Raw genomic sequence first — 16,961 nt, forward strand, 5'->3', positions numbered from 1 at the left:
ATCTTATTAATATAAAATAATTTTAAAGACATTTAAAAATAATAGCGATATTAAAATCAAACATGTTTAATATAAAAAATAGTAATTTGAATATAATAATATCAAGAAAGAATCGTAGTTTAATTTTTATAAGGAAACTGGAAATAAATTAAGGTTATATAAATATTCAATAGCGATAAACTTTTTTCAATTCTTTTGAATTTTTTAAGATTCATCATACGTGGCGTTGTTACACCTAGGGAGGATCCATTATATCTTGCAGCTCGATATAAGGCAACCCGTCAGGTTTCCAGCCTATATACTTTGAATCTTTAAAATATTTAAAATAAGGAATGGGCAAGCAAGCTACATATATGGTAATAAAATTAATTCATACTTAAGTTGAATCAAATAATACTTAAGTTGAACCAAAATATAAAAACTTATTCATACTTCAAATAATAATTAATAATACTATTTTGATAAAAATTAGTTATAAATTTTAAAGACATTTAAAAATAATAAATATTAAATCATACATGTTTAATATAACAAAATAGTAATTTGAATATAATAATGTCAAGAAAGAATCGTAGTTTAATTTTTATAAGTAAACTTGAAATAAATTAAGGTTATATAAATATTCAATAGCGATAGAACTTTTTTCAATTCTCTTTGAATTTTTTAAGATTCATCATACGTGGCGTTGTTACACCTAGGGAGGATCCATTATATCTTGCAACTCGATATAAGGCAACCCGTTAGGTTTTCAGCCTATATACTTTGAATCTTTAAAATATTTAAAATAAGGAATGGACAAGCAAGCTACATATATGGTAATAAAATTAATTCATACTTAAGTTGAATCAAATAATACTTAAGTTGAACCAAAATATAAAAACTTATTCATACTTCAAATAATAATTAATAATACTATTTTGATAAAGATTAGTTATAAATTTTAAAGACATTTAAAAATAATAAATATTAAAATCATACATGTTTAATATAACAAAATAGTAATTTGAATATAATAATGTCAAGAAAGAATCGTAGTTTAATTTTTATAAGTAAACTTGAAATAAATTAAGGTTATATAAATATTCAATAGCGATAGAACTTTTTTCAATTCTTTCTGAATTTTTTAAGATTCATCATACGTGGCGTTGTTACACCTAGGGAGGTTCCATTATATCTTGCAGCTCGATATAAGGCAACCCGTCAGGTTTCCAGCTTATATACTTTGAATCTTTAAAATATTTAAAATAAGGAATGGACAAGCAAGCTACATATATGGTAATAAAATTAATTCATACTTAAGTTGAATCAAATAATACTTAAGTTGAACCAAAATATAAAAACTTATTCATACTTCAAATAATAATTAATAATACTATTTTGATAAAAATTAGTTATAAATTTTAAAGACATTTAAAAATAATAAATATTAAAATCATACATGTTTAATATAACAAAATAGTAATTTGAATATAATAATGTCAAGAAAGAATCGTAGTTTAATTTTTATAAGTAAACTTGAAATAAATTAAGGTTATATAAATATTCAATAGCGATAGAACTTTTTTTAATTCTTTTTGAATTTTTTAAGATTCATTATACCTGGTGTTGTTACACCTAGGGAGGATCCATTATATCTTGCAACTCGATATAAGGCAACCCGTCAGGTTTCCAGCCTATATACTTTGAATCTTTAAAATATTTAAAATAAGGTTGGAGAGAAGGTCAGCTATTGTTGTAATTATAATGGACAAGCAAGCTACAGATATGGTAATAAAATTAATTCATACTTATTCATACTTCAAATAATTAATACTATAAGGTCAGGTTTCCAGCCTATATATATACTTTGAATCTTTAAAATATTTAAAACGTACCTTAATAAAACGTACCTGGTCTACTCCACTCTCACCAACAAACAGAGGCTGGAGTCCAAAAAGTAATATTTGTTAAGTAATTTAAAGTGAAAATGCATAGAAATAAGGAAAAAAATTTAGCAACTAAACGGCATGTACGTACCTAGAACAAATGTCAATGGCTGTGGTGTATTTAGTTGCACCAAATATTATTTCAGGTGCTTGATAGTACCTAGAACAGATGTAAGATTATAAGAGTAGCACCAAATATATTTCAGTTTAAGAAAATATAAAAACTTTATCTATATTAGTACCAAATTTTAATTCGAAGATTAAATGGCAGCTTCAGTTGAACCAATACTTGCAGTAGGAGTAGGACGCAGTAAATGAAGCTGTACCCCTCAGCAAAATCTGGCAAAACTGCACATCTTTTCAAACCATTTCTGCAAAAAAATACAAAATCTTTTATAAGCATACAAATGACTTCCATCTCTGCAAAAAAATTGTAAATACAAGGCACATAACACAATTAGCAAATCCAGTTAGCTGTTTCTTCAAACCTTGACTTTCCTAAAGTGCCCAAATCAAACACATTATCCTACACCTGAAAACAGGTTTCAGAATAAGTACAAGCAAATACTAGCATGCTCATTCCCACTCACACATGAATCAGAGCATCATAGGAAATAATATCAATATTCTAAAGATAGAAAGCAAAAGAAAAAACTCCAATACTAACAATTTCGTTTAAGGACAACAACCACCTCTTGTTCTCTTGACTCTCAACAAGAATTTTCAGCATGGCAGGCAATTCTCTACTTTTTGGGTTCATTACCAACATTTCAGGAACATTATTTATAAAATCTCACAACCATCATTTTTATTAAGTTCTAGGTTTGGTGAACAAAAACTTTATAATGAAAAAAAATCTTAGAACTTTTGACTTTGTCTCACAGAGCACTTCCTTTTTGGTAGTATGGAGGGTATGAAACTAAAAAGAATCCAACAGGAAACAAGTGAGGATAAAATGATTCACACAGAACTAGACATGAACAGGTTAACAACCCAATGTGTAGGTTCCCAAAAGACCATGAAAAATTACTCTCGCAAGCAAGTAAAGTGTCTTTTTCTTGCATGCTAAAATTCTTTTATTTGATTCAAAATGCATGAAAAGGAAAAATCAATATTAGGCTAGACTCTAGAGACAGCTGAGGAGAAAATTAGAAAGAATCTTCACATAATTTCAAGAATGGTGAAATAGAACATAATGTCAATAAAACTGTAAATTCATCTAAACCTGGTTTTACTGCAGAGATTGAAAAACCAAACAACAGCCCAGTAAGCTCAAAACTCAAAAGGTCCCTTTCTAGGATGCAGAATAGTAAATGCAGTTTTTAACATTCAGTACCAGGCAAATAAATGCAAAACTACCCCAGGACAATTCCAATTCAAACAATAAAAAATAATAAACAAATGGATAAGAAAGCAGTCAAAGCACAGCCAATTTCTTCACGTAACTGAAAGAAAATGAATAGAGGAATTCAACAATATAAAACGTGAGCAACAAGACAGCAATAAACTCTTAAATCAATCTAAGTCCACACTAAACACATAAGTTGGATAGAAACATGAAAATAGACCAAAAGAACATCTAAATAACCAAAATATAACAATTTTATTATATAAAACGTGAGCAACAAGACAGCAATAAACTCTTAAATCAATCTAAGTCCACACTAAACACATAAGTTGGATAGAAACATGAAAGCAGACCAAAAGAACATCTAATTAACCAAAATGGAATCACCATTATTATGTAAACATGAAAATGCACAGATTGAAACAAACCAACTTTGCATGTGCAGAATCATAATCCACAAAACTCATAAACATTAACTTCTCCTAACCAGAATACCAACTTTATGTTTACAGAGGCCTTGATGGAAACTAACATAACTGTTGATATATAACTTATCTAATAAGAATCACAGAATATGCAGAAAGTACCTGAGTATTTAGTATCAAGAGAACCATGTATTCAAAGGAAAAGAGCCAGAAATTGATCAATGTATGCAAAACTTGGTCTATATTTCAAAACTGGAATAAAGCTTTCATCTAGTACCAAATACATACATATATAGAGACACAAACACACATGCATACATCTTCCATTACCTAAATCTGTTTCTTGAAAATAAAAGATAAGTAAGCTTCTACAGGAAACTTAACGAAGGAAGCCAAATCGAGACAAAACACAAAAAAGAGTGGATGAAATAAGCTTAAAAATTTAGGAATGTAATTAAATGTTCATTAAACATTGAAAACATAAAAGGAAAAACATGTTGAAAGAAACATAAATGTTAGGAAAAACATGTTACCTTGATTGAAATGGAAATGTTTTCTTGAGGGTTTATTTAGAGATGCTTGGGATTGATCTCTAATAATGTCGAGAGACTTCCCTACTCATTGCATTTGAAGAACAAAAGTCTATTTCTGGTCGACAAAACAATCAAATGAGTTCTAAAAATAAACAACATTTAATGATTGGTATAATATTAATTATATTGCATAATAACAGGTGGGAATAAACAAATAAAATGATTAAAAAAAACAGCCAGCAATTTGGTATAACATTAACAGGAGAAATAGGACCAAGCTCAATACCATTAAAAGACAATAAGTTATATTGTATACATATTAAAAGACAGTAAGCTGTTGTTGCTCCAATAAATTTGAAAGCTGTCCATACATTTGGGATCATAGTAGCTCCAATATATATAAGCACTAACAATATTACTGTTAATGCCAAAGACCTTTTTTTACTCTCCGTGAGAGGAGCTAATCCCTCAAACACCAAGTTATCCACAGTTTGCCGTAGAGAAAAGTGAATAACAGGGAAAACCAGAACCAAATGAAGAGCAAATATAATTCAAAGCAGTGCTAAAATGAATTCCCAGATTCCTATCAAAATTGGTCAAAACATCACCTTCGAGCTCATTGTATATAGGTTGAACATTGAAATGGCAAACATATGCATTAGTCATAATAAGGATAACTACTAGTAAATCCAAAATTGCCATTTTCGATCCAAAATCTGGGCTCCTCCTTGGAGCCTCTATCTTCCCTTCAATAAGCTTAATGAATGCAACAGCAAAGCAAACCACAACGAAAACAACAGCGAGAGCTACCGAAGCAGCCGAAGTCACGCTCAATGAATCAATCCTATCTAACACGCAAAGTGGAGCAAGAAAAACAACCATAATAACCAAAACCAATAACTTCCTATGATCCCTAAAACCAGTCCTAACCACTGATTGAGAACCCCAATATGATGAACCGAACCAGACATAACATCACCCAGACATTACGAACCGAACCAGTCCTAACCACTGATCGAGAATCCCTAAAACAAGCCCCAGAACCTTCATAGTAGCAGGTAAAGCCATGATTTTTGTTGGGATCTAAAGTCGTAGTGTTCATTATGCATTTGTAATTCTACAAATGAGCCTTTGGGTATAGCTGAATAATTACTATCCATTCTAGATCAAAGAAATGCTTAAGAAGCTTGAAACTTTGTGAAGATCTCTCAGAAAAAAATCGAATGTAACGATTAAAAAACTTACAAAGAATTGGGAGGAATTGAATTGAATGGAATGGATTTTGAAAGGGTCAAGAAAAAGCAGCAGATCCGTGGTGGGTCAACGTTTTTGGAAATAAAGGAAAAGTTTTCCAGTGCTGCCATTGGAGGATATAATTAAAAGCCAAAGCAACATGGCCAGAGCATAATCACTCCCAGACTACTATAGCAACTGAACAAATCAGAGCAGAGGTAATGTGCTAAAAACGAGTTGCAAGTTCTCCATGAATAACATTTAATTACACGAATAACAGAAAAGTCTACAAGAGAAGAAGACGTAATAAAATTCCAGCATACACTACATATCAAGAAAGGAAGTGGTTGTTCAAAATAGCAAGTTCAGTCATTTAAGCTTAATTCCAAAAATAAAAAATAAAAGCCAAGTAATACAGTAACTACACATTAATCTAAAGGGGACTAAAAAACTAACCATTTCAAACCCATGAAGCATCTGACCGTCGACGAGAGGAAAGGGAAAATAGTAAGGGATTTCGGGAATGGGGGAATTAGGGGATGATTTGGGGAAAAAAAAAGGTGTTTGTTTTAGGGATTTGGGGAAGGAAGACGAGATGGGGGAAAATGACTTAGAAAAAAAATGAAACCGATTTCGGGTAAAGGGCATAAACCTCAGGAGAGAAAAAACGACACCGTTTCAAATAAGAAAAATTTGTGGCGTTTTCAGCAACGCGCCGCTAATAAGACCTTTTGCAGCGTTTTCAGCAAAGCCCCAGTAACACCTATTTTATCTACACTATAAAATGACGCCGTTCTAATACGCGTTGTGGCGTTTATTATAGAAACGCCGTTAAAGCCACTACTATTCAGAGGAAACGACGCCGTTTTACTCTAATGTATAATAAAATTTTGTGGCGTTTTCTAAAAAATGCCGCTATTTTCTATCTTTTGCGGCGTTTTATGTATAAACGCCACTAATACCTGAATATTTTATAGAAATTGATCAAAATTTAAAACTATATATTTAGAATTTCTTTTAAATTATATATAAACCCTAAAACCCTAACTATAGTTGAAACTTTAATTTTGATTTAATACACATTTTAAAATACATATTATGTATGCATATAAATTAATTAATTAAATAAAAACATGATGCTGTTTATTATATCAATAACGTGTAAATATTTTACAAGATCTAGATCAAATTACAGTTCATGTACACAATTGCACACTAAACCACTTTTCATATATATATTTATATATATTTTAAAATAATATTTTATATATATTTATCTTATATACATTTATCTTTTAAATTAAAATCCAAAATTATACTCTAAATTTAAAACCCTAAACCTGATACTCTAAACCCTAAACCTTAGACCACAAACAAAAAACCCCTCACCCCAAACTTTAAACCCCAAAACAATTCGGTAACCCCTAAACCAACCATAACTCCTAGACCATAAAGCCCAAACTATAAAGTATACTCTAAAAAACTGTTAACCCTAAACCATAATAAACATATTTTTGGGAATTCGTGTGGCCAATGTTAGTGTAGTACAAATTAAAACACATATATATATGTTTATATTCTTATATTAAATAATATTATGAATACGTATATACAAAATAACATGAATCTTAGTAAAATCCAAATGTTCTTCAGTTAAGCTAATAGTATCATTTCCTTAAACCCTTAACCTAAACTTAATTTTTAACATATTTTATTTCAGACATTCTATTTAATCTAAATATATTTAAACAAAAAAATAGATAATTAAAAATACACAATAGCATTATTATTTATACAAAGTTACATAACTTTAATAAAACAATTAATAATTCTCTAGATCTATTGGAACACTCTAGTTATAATGTCCACTCTGTAAGATATTTCTATGTTATATAAGCTTGGAATTTATACATAGTTCAACAAAATGCTAATTCCACATTCAAAATCACCCTTTCTTAATAGCATCCCAAGTAAGAATCTGGAAAGGAAATTATCTCTTAAGAAGTTAATAATTGTCCCATTAATCTAAACTTTAACCCTAACCTTTAAACCCTAAATCATAATCCATAAACCCCGAATTCATCATAAACCTTCAAATACTAGTTAACTCCTAAACCTTAAACCATAGTTAACGATCATAATTAAACCAGCTTAAACCATATATCTTAAACCATAAACCATAAACTATAATGATAATTAATTCAATATTTTAAATTCAATACTATCTCTTTTATGATTATATAAGAAAATATTTAATATATTGTATAATCATAAATTTTAATAATTTTTTTGGTTTAGAGGTTAGAGATTAGTGTTTATGATTCTTTTTGAGGTTTAGGGGTTATGGGGTTTTTAGCGGCGTTTTACCTAAAGCGCCGCTAATGCCCTGTTTTTAGCGGCGTTTTACCTAAAGCGCCGCTAATGCCCTGGTTTTTAGCGGCGTTTTACCTAAAGCACCGCTAATGCCTTGGTTTTTAGCGGTGTTTTACCTAAAGCGCCGCTAGTGCCCTGGTTTTTAGCGGCGTGTTAGTAAAAAACGCCGCTATTGCTCTGAATTTTAAAATTTTGGCAGCGTTTTTAAATAAAACGCCACTAAAAACGCCGCTAAAGCCCTATTTTCCTGTAGTGCGAGGTTAGAAGCTTTTTGGGCTTAGCCAGTTACTATCGAAGGTTTGTAAAAGGATTTTCCATGATAGCGACTCCGATGATAAAGTTGCTACAGAAAGACGTTAAGTTTTAATGGACAGAGAAGTGTTAGCAAAGTTTTGAAAAGTTAAAGACATTGTTGACTGAAGCTCCTGTTTTAGTGCTACCTGAACCTGGAAAAGAGTTTGTGGTCTACAGTGATGCATCCTTAAATGGATTGGGTTGTGTACTTATGCAAGATGGCAAGGTGATAGCCTATGTTTCACGGCAATTGAAGCCTCACGAGAAGAATTACCCAACCCACGACCTAGAGCTTGCTTCCATTGTTTTCGCCTTGAAAATTTGGAGGCATTATTTGTATGGCAAGACTTACCGTATATTCACGGACCATAAGAGTTTGAAATACTTGATGACTCAGAAAGAATTAAATTTGAGATAGCGGAGATGGTTACAATTAATTAAAGATTATGATTTGATTATAGACTATCACCCGGGAAAGGCGAATGTGGTCGCCGATGCATTGAGTAGAAAATCTCTATACGCTTTGAGAACCATGGATACTCATTTGACATTGCTTGATGATGGTTCAGTTCTGGCCGAATTAGAGGCTAGGCCAACATTTCTGCAGGAAATTCTTGATGCTCAGCTTAATGATGATGACTTGCAAGCAAAAAGAGCTCAATGTGAGTCTGGTGTTGAGTCAGATTTCCGAATTAGTCCTGATGGATGTTTGATGTTTAAAGATAGGGTTTGTGTACCCAAAGACAATGAACGTATTCAAAAGATTTTGCAAGAAGCACATAACAGTCATTTGTCTGTTCACCCGGGAAGTACCAAGATGTACAATGATTTAAAGAAGATGTACTGGTGAAACAACATGAAAAAAGATGTTTCTGAATTTATATCGAAATGCCTAGTATGTCAGCAAGTTAAAGCTAAACATCAAGTGCCTTCAGGTATGTTACAGCCTGTAATGGTCCCCGAATGGAAGTGGGATAGAATTACCATGGACTTTGTGACAGGACTACCTAAGAATCCGAAAAAGAAAGATGACATATGGCTGATAGTGGACAAATTGACAAAGTCAGCTCATTTCATCCCAGTAAGAACAGATTATTCCCTTGTTAGATTGTTCGATTTGTACATTTCTGAGATAGTAAGATTGCATGGAGTACCATTGTCGATTATTTCGGATAGAGACCCAAGGTTCACTTCGAGATTCTAGAAGAAGTTACAAGAAGACTTGGGTACAAAGTTGAGCTTTAGCACAGCTTTTCACCCTCAGACCGATGGTCTGTCTGAGTATGATTCAGATTCTCAAGGACATGTTGCGTTGTTGCATCCTTGAATTTCAGGGTAGTTGGGAAAAATACCTACCATTGGTAGAATTTGCCTACAATAATAGTTTCCAAACAAGTTTGAAGATGGCACCTTATGAAGCCTTGTATGGTAGGAAGTGCCGAACTCCATTGCACTGGACAGAACTCAAGGAAAATTGGATTCATGGAGTTGATCTGATTAAAGAAACCGAAGAAAAAGTTAAAGTGATACGGGATTGTTTAAAAACGGCATCAGATAGGCAAAAGTCTTATGCTGATCTGAAAAGAAAGGAGATGAGTTTCAAGTTGGAGATAGAGTATTCTTGAAAGTATCTCTATGGAAAAAGGTATTGAGATTTGGTCGGAAAGGTAAATTGAATCCACGATTTATCGGACCATACGCGGTCACTGAAAGAATTGGACCATTAGCCTATCGTTTGGCTTTGCCACCTGAATTGGAAAAGATTCATGACGTGTTCCATGTATCCATGTTAAGGAGATACCGATCAGAACCCTCTCATGTGATTTCGCCGACTAAGATCGAAATTCGACCGAACATGACCTATGGACAAGAACCGATTAAGATATTGGCTCGCGAAGTTAAACAGTTGAGAAATAAAGATGTGGCTCTTGTAAAAGTTTTATGGCATCGACATGGTGTTGAAGAAGCTACGTGGGAGCCGAAAGAAACCATGAGAAGCCAATATCCGAATCTGTTTTCTAGTAAACCTTTCGAGGATGAAAGTCCCTAAGGGGGGAGAAATGTAACATCTCGAAATAAGGCCTAATCAGAATAGTGGTTTTGGAACCACAAATCTGACATCAAAATATTTATTTTATGATTATTATGAGGCCTAGAATATGAGTATATGCATGTGTTAAATTTTCATGAAGAAATTCTAAGTATAAGATGTCCAATTGGAAATTAGGGACTAAATTGAATAAATCAAAAAACTTGGTTTCTAGAAGCAATTTGTATGAAATTGCTTTAGATTATGAATTAGAAGGTCATGGAGAGTAATTTGCCCAAATTCTAAATTTTTGGACAAAAATGGGCTTGCATGGATGAAATTTTAAAGAAAGGGCATAAGGGTATTTTGGTCATTAAGCATTTTAATGAAATAAAAAGAGAAAAATGGAGCAAAAATATGCTCATCTTCTTCCCATAGCTGCTGAAATTTGGAGGACACCATACCTAGGGTTTCTTCAATTTTCAAGCTCAATAGTAAGTGCTCCCGAGCCCCGTTTTTCATTTTTTTGTATTTTTAAAATCCCGGTAGCTTGATCTCTCCGTTTCTACCCATATTTCATGCTAGGGTTCATGTTTAAAAATTTACCCATGCATAAGTTGATTTTGTTTTGATGGATTAAGGAAGAATATGAAAGATAAATGTGTGTTAAACATATTTTCCAAGTTGGTTTTCATGAGAAACCCTTATAGGGACTATTTTGCAAAAGATGTAAATGTGTGGTAGAAATAAGGAAAATAATGAAAAATGTGGGTTTCCATAAGAGAGAAAAATGTTCGGTTAGGCTTGGGTAAGATAGAAATTGCATGTGTTTCATTATACGAGCTTAGGGACTAAATCGTAAAAGTGTCAAAGGTTAGGGACAAAACGGTCATTTGGACTAGGAGTAGATATTAAACTTGAAATATATAATGTGGGGTATTAAAGAATTAATTTTTCTGTTATAAACCCCGAGGAACAAATTCCGGAGTTCAATCGTGGTAAACGCAAGGTTTCGGAATAACCGAAACACAACTCCGAAAAGAGTAACAGGGAAGTTCGGATAACTTAAAATAAACCCTTGATATGCATAATTGTATGAATTATGAATGCCAGATGATTGTATTTATTATTGGTATGAGATATCATAGAAATGCATATTGATGATAACATGTGAAAAATATCTCGGTTGAGGTTGACAAAGGGAATTCGATGCATAAACCCTCATTGAAAAGGTAAACTGAAATCCTGCATGCGTTGCAGTAAGGATTTAGCCTAGACGGGTAATCTAAGATCTCAGGAATAAAAAGGAATCTAGCCCGGACGGGTGTTCCTTGAATGATCAAGCCTCTCGAAGAATATGTGTGCATGATGGATTCAGCCCAGACGGGTAATCCGATTAGGGTCTGAATTTAGCTTGGATTGGTAATTCAGATCCGAGCTCATTAAGGGTGTTTGTTGCTATAAGGGATTTAGCCTGGACTGGTAATCCCGACATCACCTTATGAGTTCATATAATGGGGGATTTAGCCTGGACTGGTGGTCCTACCATATGATGTGAGGTTCGCAGGAGTGCATAGATGGAATAATCATTCGTATGAATTAATGGATATTGGGTATTCCATCGAGGTTTCCTAGAAACTCAACGAGATTAACATGGGATATACATATATGAATGAAATGTTGAATGATGAGCTCATCTAGTTAAATTACATAATACATGATTATATGACTAACTCATTGATTGAGTGCATGTGATAGGAAAACATTTCATAATGGATGATTTCATGAAATAAGTATGGATGTTTGCTAATTACTCGGTAAGTTTACTTTCCAGTTATTCGAGCTTACTAAGCATGAAAATGCTTACCCCTCTCTTTTTTCCTATCTCACAGAGCTCAAGGACTCATAAGGATTGAAAGACAATTGGGAAGTGAACACACTATCAACTAAACAAGCTTTGGTATAAAGACTCAGATTATTTTGTTCAATGGCATGTATAGTATTTTTTAGTATTTTGTTATATGTGTCATTTGATTTTCCCAGTAAAGGCATGTAAAAATATGTTTATCTCTTTGTATATGGCCATGAAAATTGGCTTAATTTAAGTAGACTATGACCTACGATTTTATGCATGGTTTTAATTACGAAGTATGGGTTGTTATCAATTGGCAATGAATCACATGAATGAGCCAATTTCAGATGGATTAAAGTAATATGGGAACCCATGACACTAAATAGGAAATAACCATTTATGTATGAAACCAATGATATGAGGTTTCCATACAACTATTTTCATTAAGATTATTTACAAGTATATAATTATGCTTCTTCTCAAACTTGGTAACCATTAGGCACAAGTAGTATAAAAGGGTGACTAAAGGCTTGGAAAATATCCTAATAAAGTCCACATGGTTGAACACACGGGCGTGTGTCTAGGCCGTATGTGACACACGGTTCCCTCCCATGGGTGTGTGCTATGGCCGTGTGTCCCCTGCAGTTAAAATTTTAGCTCAAAGTCGTACACGGGTAAGCCATACGGGCGTGCACCATAGCCGTGTTAAAATGAAAGTGCCGTCCACGGGCAGGCAGCACGGGCGTGTTCCATGACCGTGTTGATAAGTCAGTGTTGCCCACCGTTGAAGGGCATGGGCGTGCCCCAAGATACACGGGAGTGTGAGTCCACACGGCCCACCTACACGGGCGTGTGACACTTCATGATAAAAAAAATCTTCTGAGAAGCCCAATGTTTATCAAACATGTCCGAATTGTCCCGCATTGCCTTCCGATATGTTATAGGTCTCGAAGGCCTATACAATGGACGAGATGTTCATGGTTGAAAAGTTTTAAATTCAAATGAAATTTTGTGACTCGACTAAAAGTGTAAAGTTCCGGCAATTCCTCGAGCCCTGTCCCAGTGTTGGATACGGGTTAGGGGTGTTACATAACTTGCATGATTTATTTGTAAAATATTCTGAAAGTTTTGGTAATGCTTTGAAACCCTATTTCGACAACGGAGATGGATTAAGGGTGTTACAAACAATTTAAATCGAAGCTTTATCATCATAAACAACAAGGGTTAATCAATGGCAGCATTCAAAAACTTTAACAGTTTCAAAAATGAAGGTATGAGTTAGTTGGACTTGATGCAACGATCTCAAAAACGTAATAATTACAACAAAAGAAATCAAAACAAGCTTACATGCAATGGAACTATGATGGCAGAACTTAGAGCTCCAAAAATAGTGTCCTTCCTTTCAATTTTCAGTGGAAGAAAAACATGAAAAAGATGATACCAAATTCTATTTTAATTAATCTTTATATTATTATTCTCTAATTACAATTTTTCCCCTTATTTAACATATAATTAACCAATTCTGGATGCAAAACCATCCACTTAATTTTACTAAGGTCTAATTACCACATATTTTAATAGTTAAACCACTTATTCCGTACAATTCAATTATGACATGATTTTCTATCCTTTTACAATTTAATCTTTTTCTTTAACTAACAAAGGCAAACCTTAAAATTTCATCATCAAATTTTAATACGACCTTAATGTATCTCTATAAATAATAATTAAATAATAACTATGATCTCACATATTGAAATTGTGGTCCCTAAACTTCTTCTTTTTTGTCGTTGAAAAATGGGGTATTACAACTCTCCCTCCTAAAAAAATTTCGTCCTCAAAAATCTTACAAGAGAAAAGGCTCGAATACTGAAATTTCATATTTTCTTCTGTTTCCTACGGCGCTTCTTCAATCCCATGTCATTGCCATAACGCTTTAACCAAAGGTACAAATTTATTTCTTAACTCTTTTGTATCTTAAGCTAAGATCTCTACAGGCTCTTCATCAAAGGTTAAATTAGGCTGTAGTTCAATTTCTTATGTAGACAAAATATGTGACAGATTGGATCGGTATCGTCAAACCATTGAAACATGAAAAATATTATGAATTCTGTCGAGCTTTAGAGGTAAAGCCAAACAATATGCTATCAATCCTATTCTTTCAAGAACTTCATACAGGCCAATAAATCTAGAACTGAGCTTTCCTTTCTTTCCCAAATCGTAACACTCTTTTCCAAGGCGAGACTTTCAAAAATACTTTTTCACCCATAGAAAACTCGATATCTTTCCTTCTCAGATCAACATGAGATTTCTGACGATCAGATGAAAATTTCAAGTTATCTCGAATAATCCTAACTTTTTCATCAGTTTCTTAAACTAAATCAACTTCAACTAACTTCTTCTCATTCAACTCAGACCAATACAATGAACTTCTACATTTAGTTCTGTATAAAGCCTAGCATAGAGCCATCTTTATGCTCGACTAATAGTTGTTATTATACGCAAATTCGGATAATGACAGATATTTTTCCTAGTTGCCTTCGAATTCAATAATATAACACCATAACATATTTTTTAATATTTGTATTATTTGTTCGGATTGGCCATCAGTTTGTAGATGAAATGTTGTACTAAAATTCAATCTGGAGCCCAAGGCTTCATGCAACTTACCCCAAAATCTAGAGGTAAACTTCGTATCATGATCTGATATAATCGATAATGGTACGCCATGTAATCTTACAATTTCTAAGACATATAATTCCGCCAATCTCAACTGAATAATCAATTTGAACAGGTAGAAAATGAACTTATTTCGTTAATCTATCAAAAATAACCCAAATAGAATCTTTTCTTTTCGAAGTCAAAGTTAATCCCGAGACAAAATCCATAATAACTCATTCTCACTTCCATTCAGGACACAAGTTGTAACAAACCTGGTGAAATTTGATGTTTGGCTTTCACCTGTTGACAAACTAGACATTTGGGCACTAATTCTATTATCTTACACTTCATTCTAGGCCACCAGTAGTGTTGTTTCAGATCGTTATACATTTTCATACTCTTAAGGTGAATCGAGTAAACACTATTGTAAGCTTCATCTTACAATTCCCGCTTTAACTCTGAATCATGTGGTACACATAGTTGATCTCGAAAATATAGACAATCCTCGTTCCTAATATAAAAATCAAATTTCTGATTACTTTTAACCAAATTGAACTTGAACAACTTTGGATCCGTTTTCTATAATTCTCGAATTTTTTATAGAAATACCGGCTTTACTACCAACTCTGAAAAGATAGAACCATCATGTTTTAATGTCATGTTTGCATTCATAGCTCAAAAAGCAAATAGGGACTCCCGACTCAAAGTATCAATGACAATATTAGCTTTTCCTGGGTGATAATCAATTACAAAATCGTAATATATTAGCAATTCGAGCCACCATCGCTGACGCAAATTCAATTATTTCTAAGTCATTAAATATTTCAAACTTTTATGATCAATAAAGATATGACATTTTTCATCGTATAAATAGTGTTGCTAGATCTTCAAGGCAAAAACCACTGCAGCTAGATCCAAATCATGTGACTTCCGCTCATGAGGCATATATAATTAATTTACCACTTTGCATTAAAACACAAATAGACGTATCGCTAAACACAGTAAATTCCTTCTCAAATTCAGCTTGCGTCAAAACAAGGGCTTCAATTAACATGTTCTTCAACTATTCAAAGCTTTTCTGACATTTATCGGTCCAAACGAAGGTAACATCTTTCTGCAACAATTTTGTCATCGACAATGCTATAATAGAAAAGTTTTTAGCAAAACACCGATAATATCCTGCTAAACCCAGGATGTTACAAACCTTAGAAACATTCCTTGGAATTTTCCAATCAACAATTGTAGATACTTTATTCAGATCAACATGGATACCATCAGCCAAAATAACGTGACCCAAAAAACCAACTTTCCTTAACCAAAGTTCACATTTGCTAAATTTTGCATATAATTGCTTTTCGCGTAAGGTTTGCAATACAATTCTCAAATGCTCAACGTGATCTAATTCATTCAACGAGTATATCAAGATATCATCAATGAATACTCCAAAAAATTTTTATAAATATGGTTGGAAGACTCGATTCATTATGTCTATAAATGCTGCGAGGGTGTAGTTAATCCAAATGGTAAAACAGGGGTCACACACCCGTGTGGCTTGGGACATGCCTGTGTGGGTAGGCCGTGTGGTCACACACGCCCGTGTCCGTAACTCATGTAACTCTCTGTTTGTCATCCAATAACAAATTGAAGTCACACGGTCTGGGCACACGCCCATGACTCGAGGTCGTGTCCTTTACACGGCTGAGACATATGCTTCCCGTGTGCTCAATGCTGAGCATTCTATTTTGTAAAAATTTAACTGCAGGGGACACATGGATGGATCACATGCCTATGAGGCTGGCTGTGTGTCACACACGGCCTAGGCACACGCTCGTGTGTCTACCCGTGTGGACAAAAGAAAGGCTATTTACCAAGCCATTTTTCCACCCTCACTTGCACACATCTACACAACATCACATGGCACAAATTCAACCATGTAAGAGCAACCAAATCATTCACAATTATGACCATCACATACCAGTACCATATCAACATCTATCACACACACAATTTTTATCATGCAATAAATCATTCATGTCAATTTCACCTTCATTAGGCTTCATTTAACTACTTTTAGTTACCTTATTGTACACATAAATTTATCATCTCATCAGTAGACCACATTACCAAACATTTCACATTTATGCCATGAATCACATTTCCAAACAATTCACATTCACCAAGCATACCATCATCATACCACCAAAGACATTGACACATATATGAATATACTTAGGCTTATAACCATGTTGTCAATATAAGCCAACTTACATGGCCAAATAGCAAAACAA

At 33.3% G+C, this 16,961-nt stretch overlaps 1 pseudogene; it reads right to left on the reverse strand.

The window, feature by feature from the left end:
* Window positions 1–2,067: 2,067 nt before the first annotated feature.
* Window positions 2,068–5,893, reverse strand: LOC121210010 (amino acid transporter AVT6E-like; annotated as a pseudogene).
* Between the last annotated feature and the right edge of the window lie 11,068 nt (window positions 5,894–16,961).

The sequence above is a fragment of the Gossypium hirsutum genome, chromosome A11 (assembly GCF_007990345.1).
Source record: "Gossypium hirsutum isolate 1008001.06 chromosome A11, Gossypium_hirsutum_v2.1, whole genome shotgun sequence".
NCBI lineage: Eukaryota > Viridiplantae > Streptophyta > Magnoliopsida > Malvales > Malvaceae > Gossypium > Gossypium hirsutum.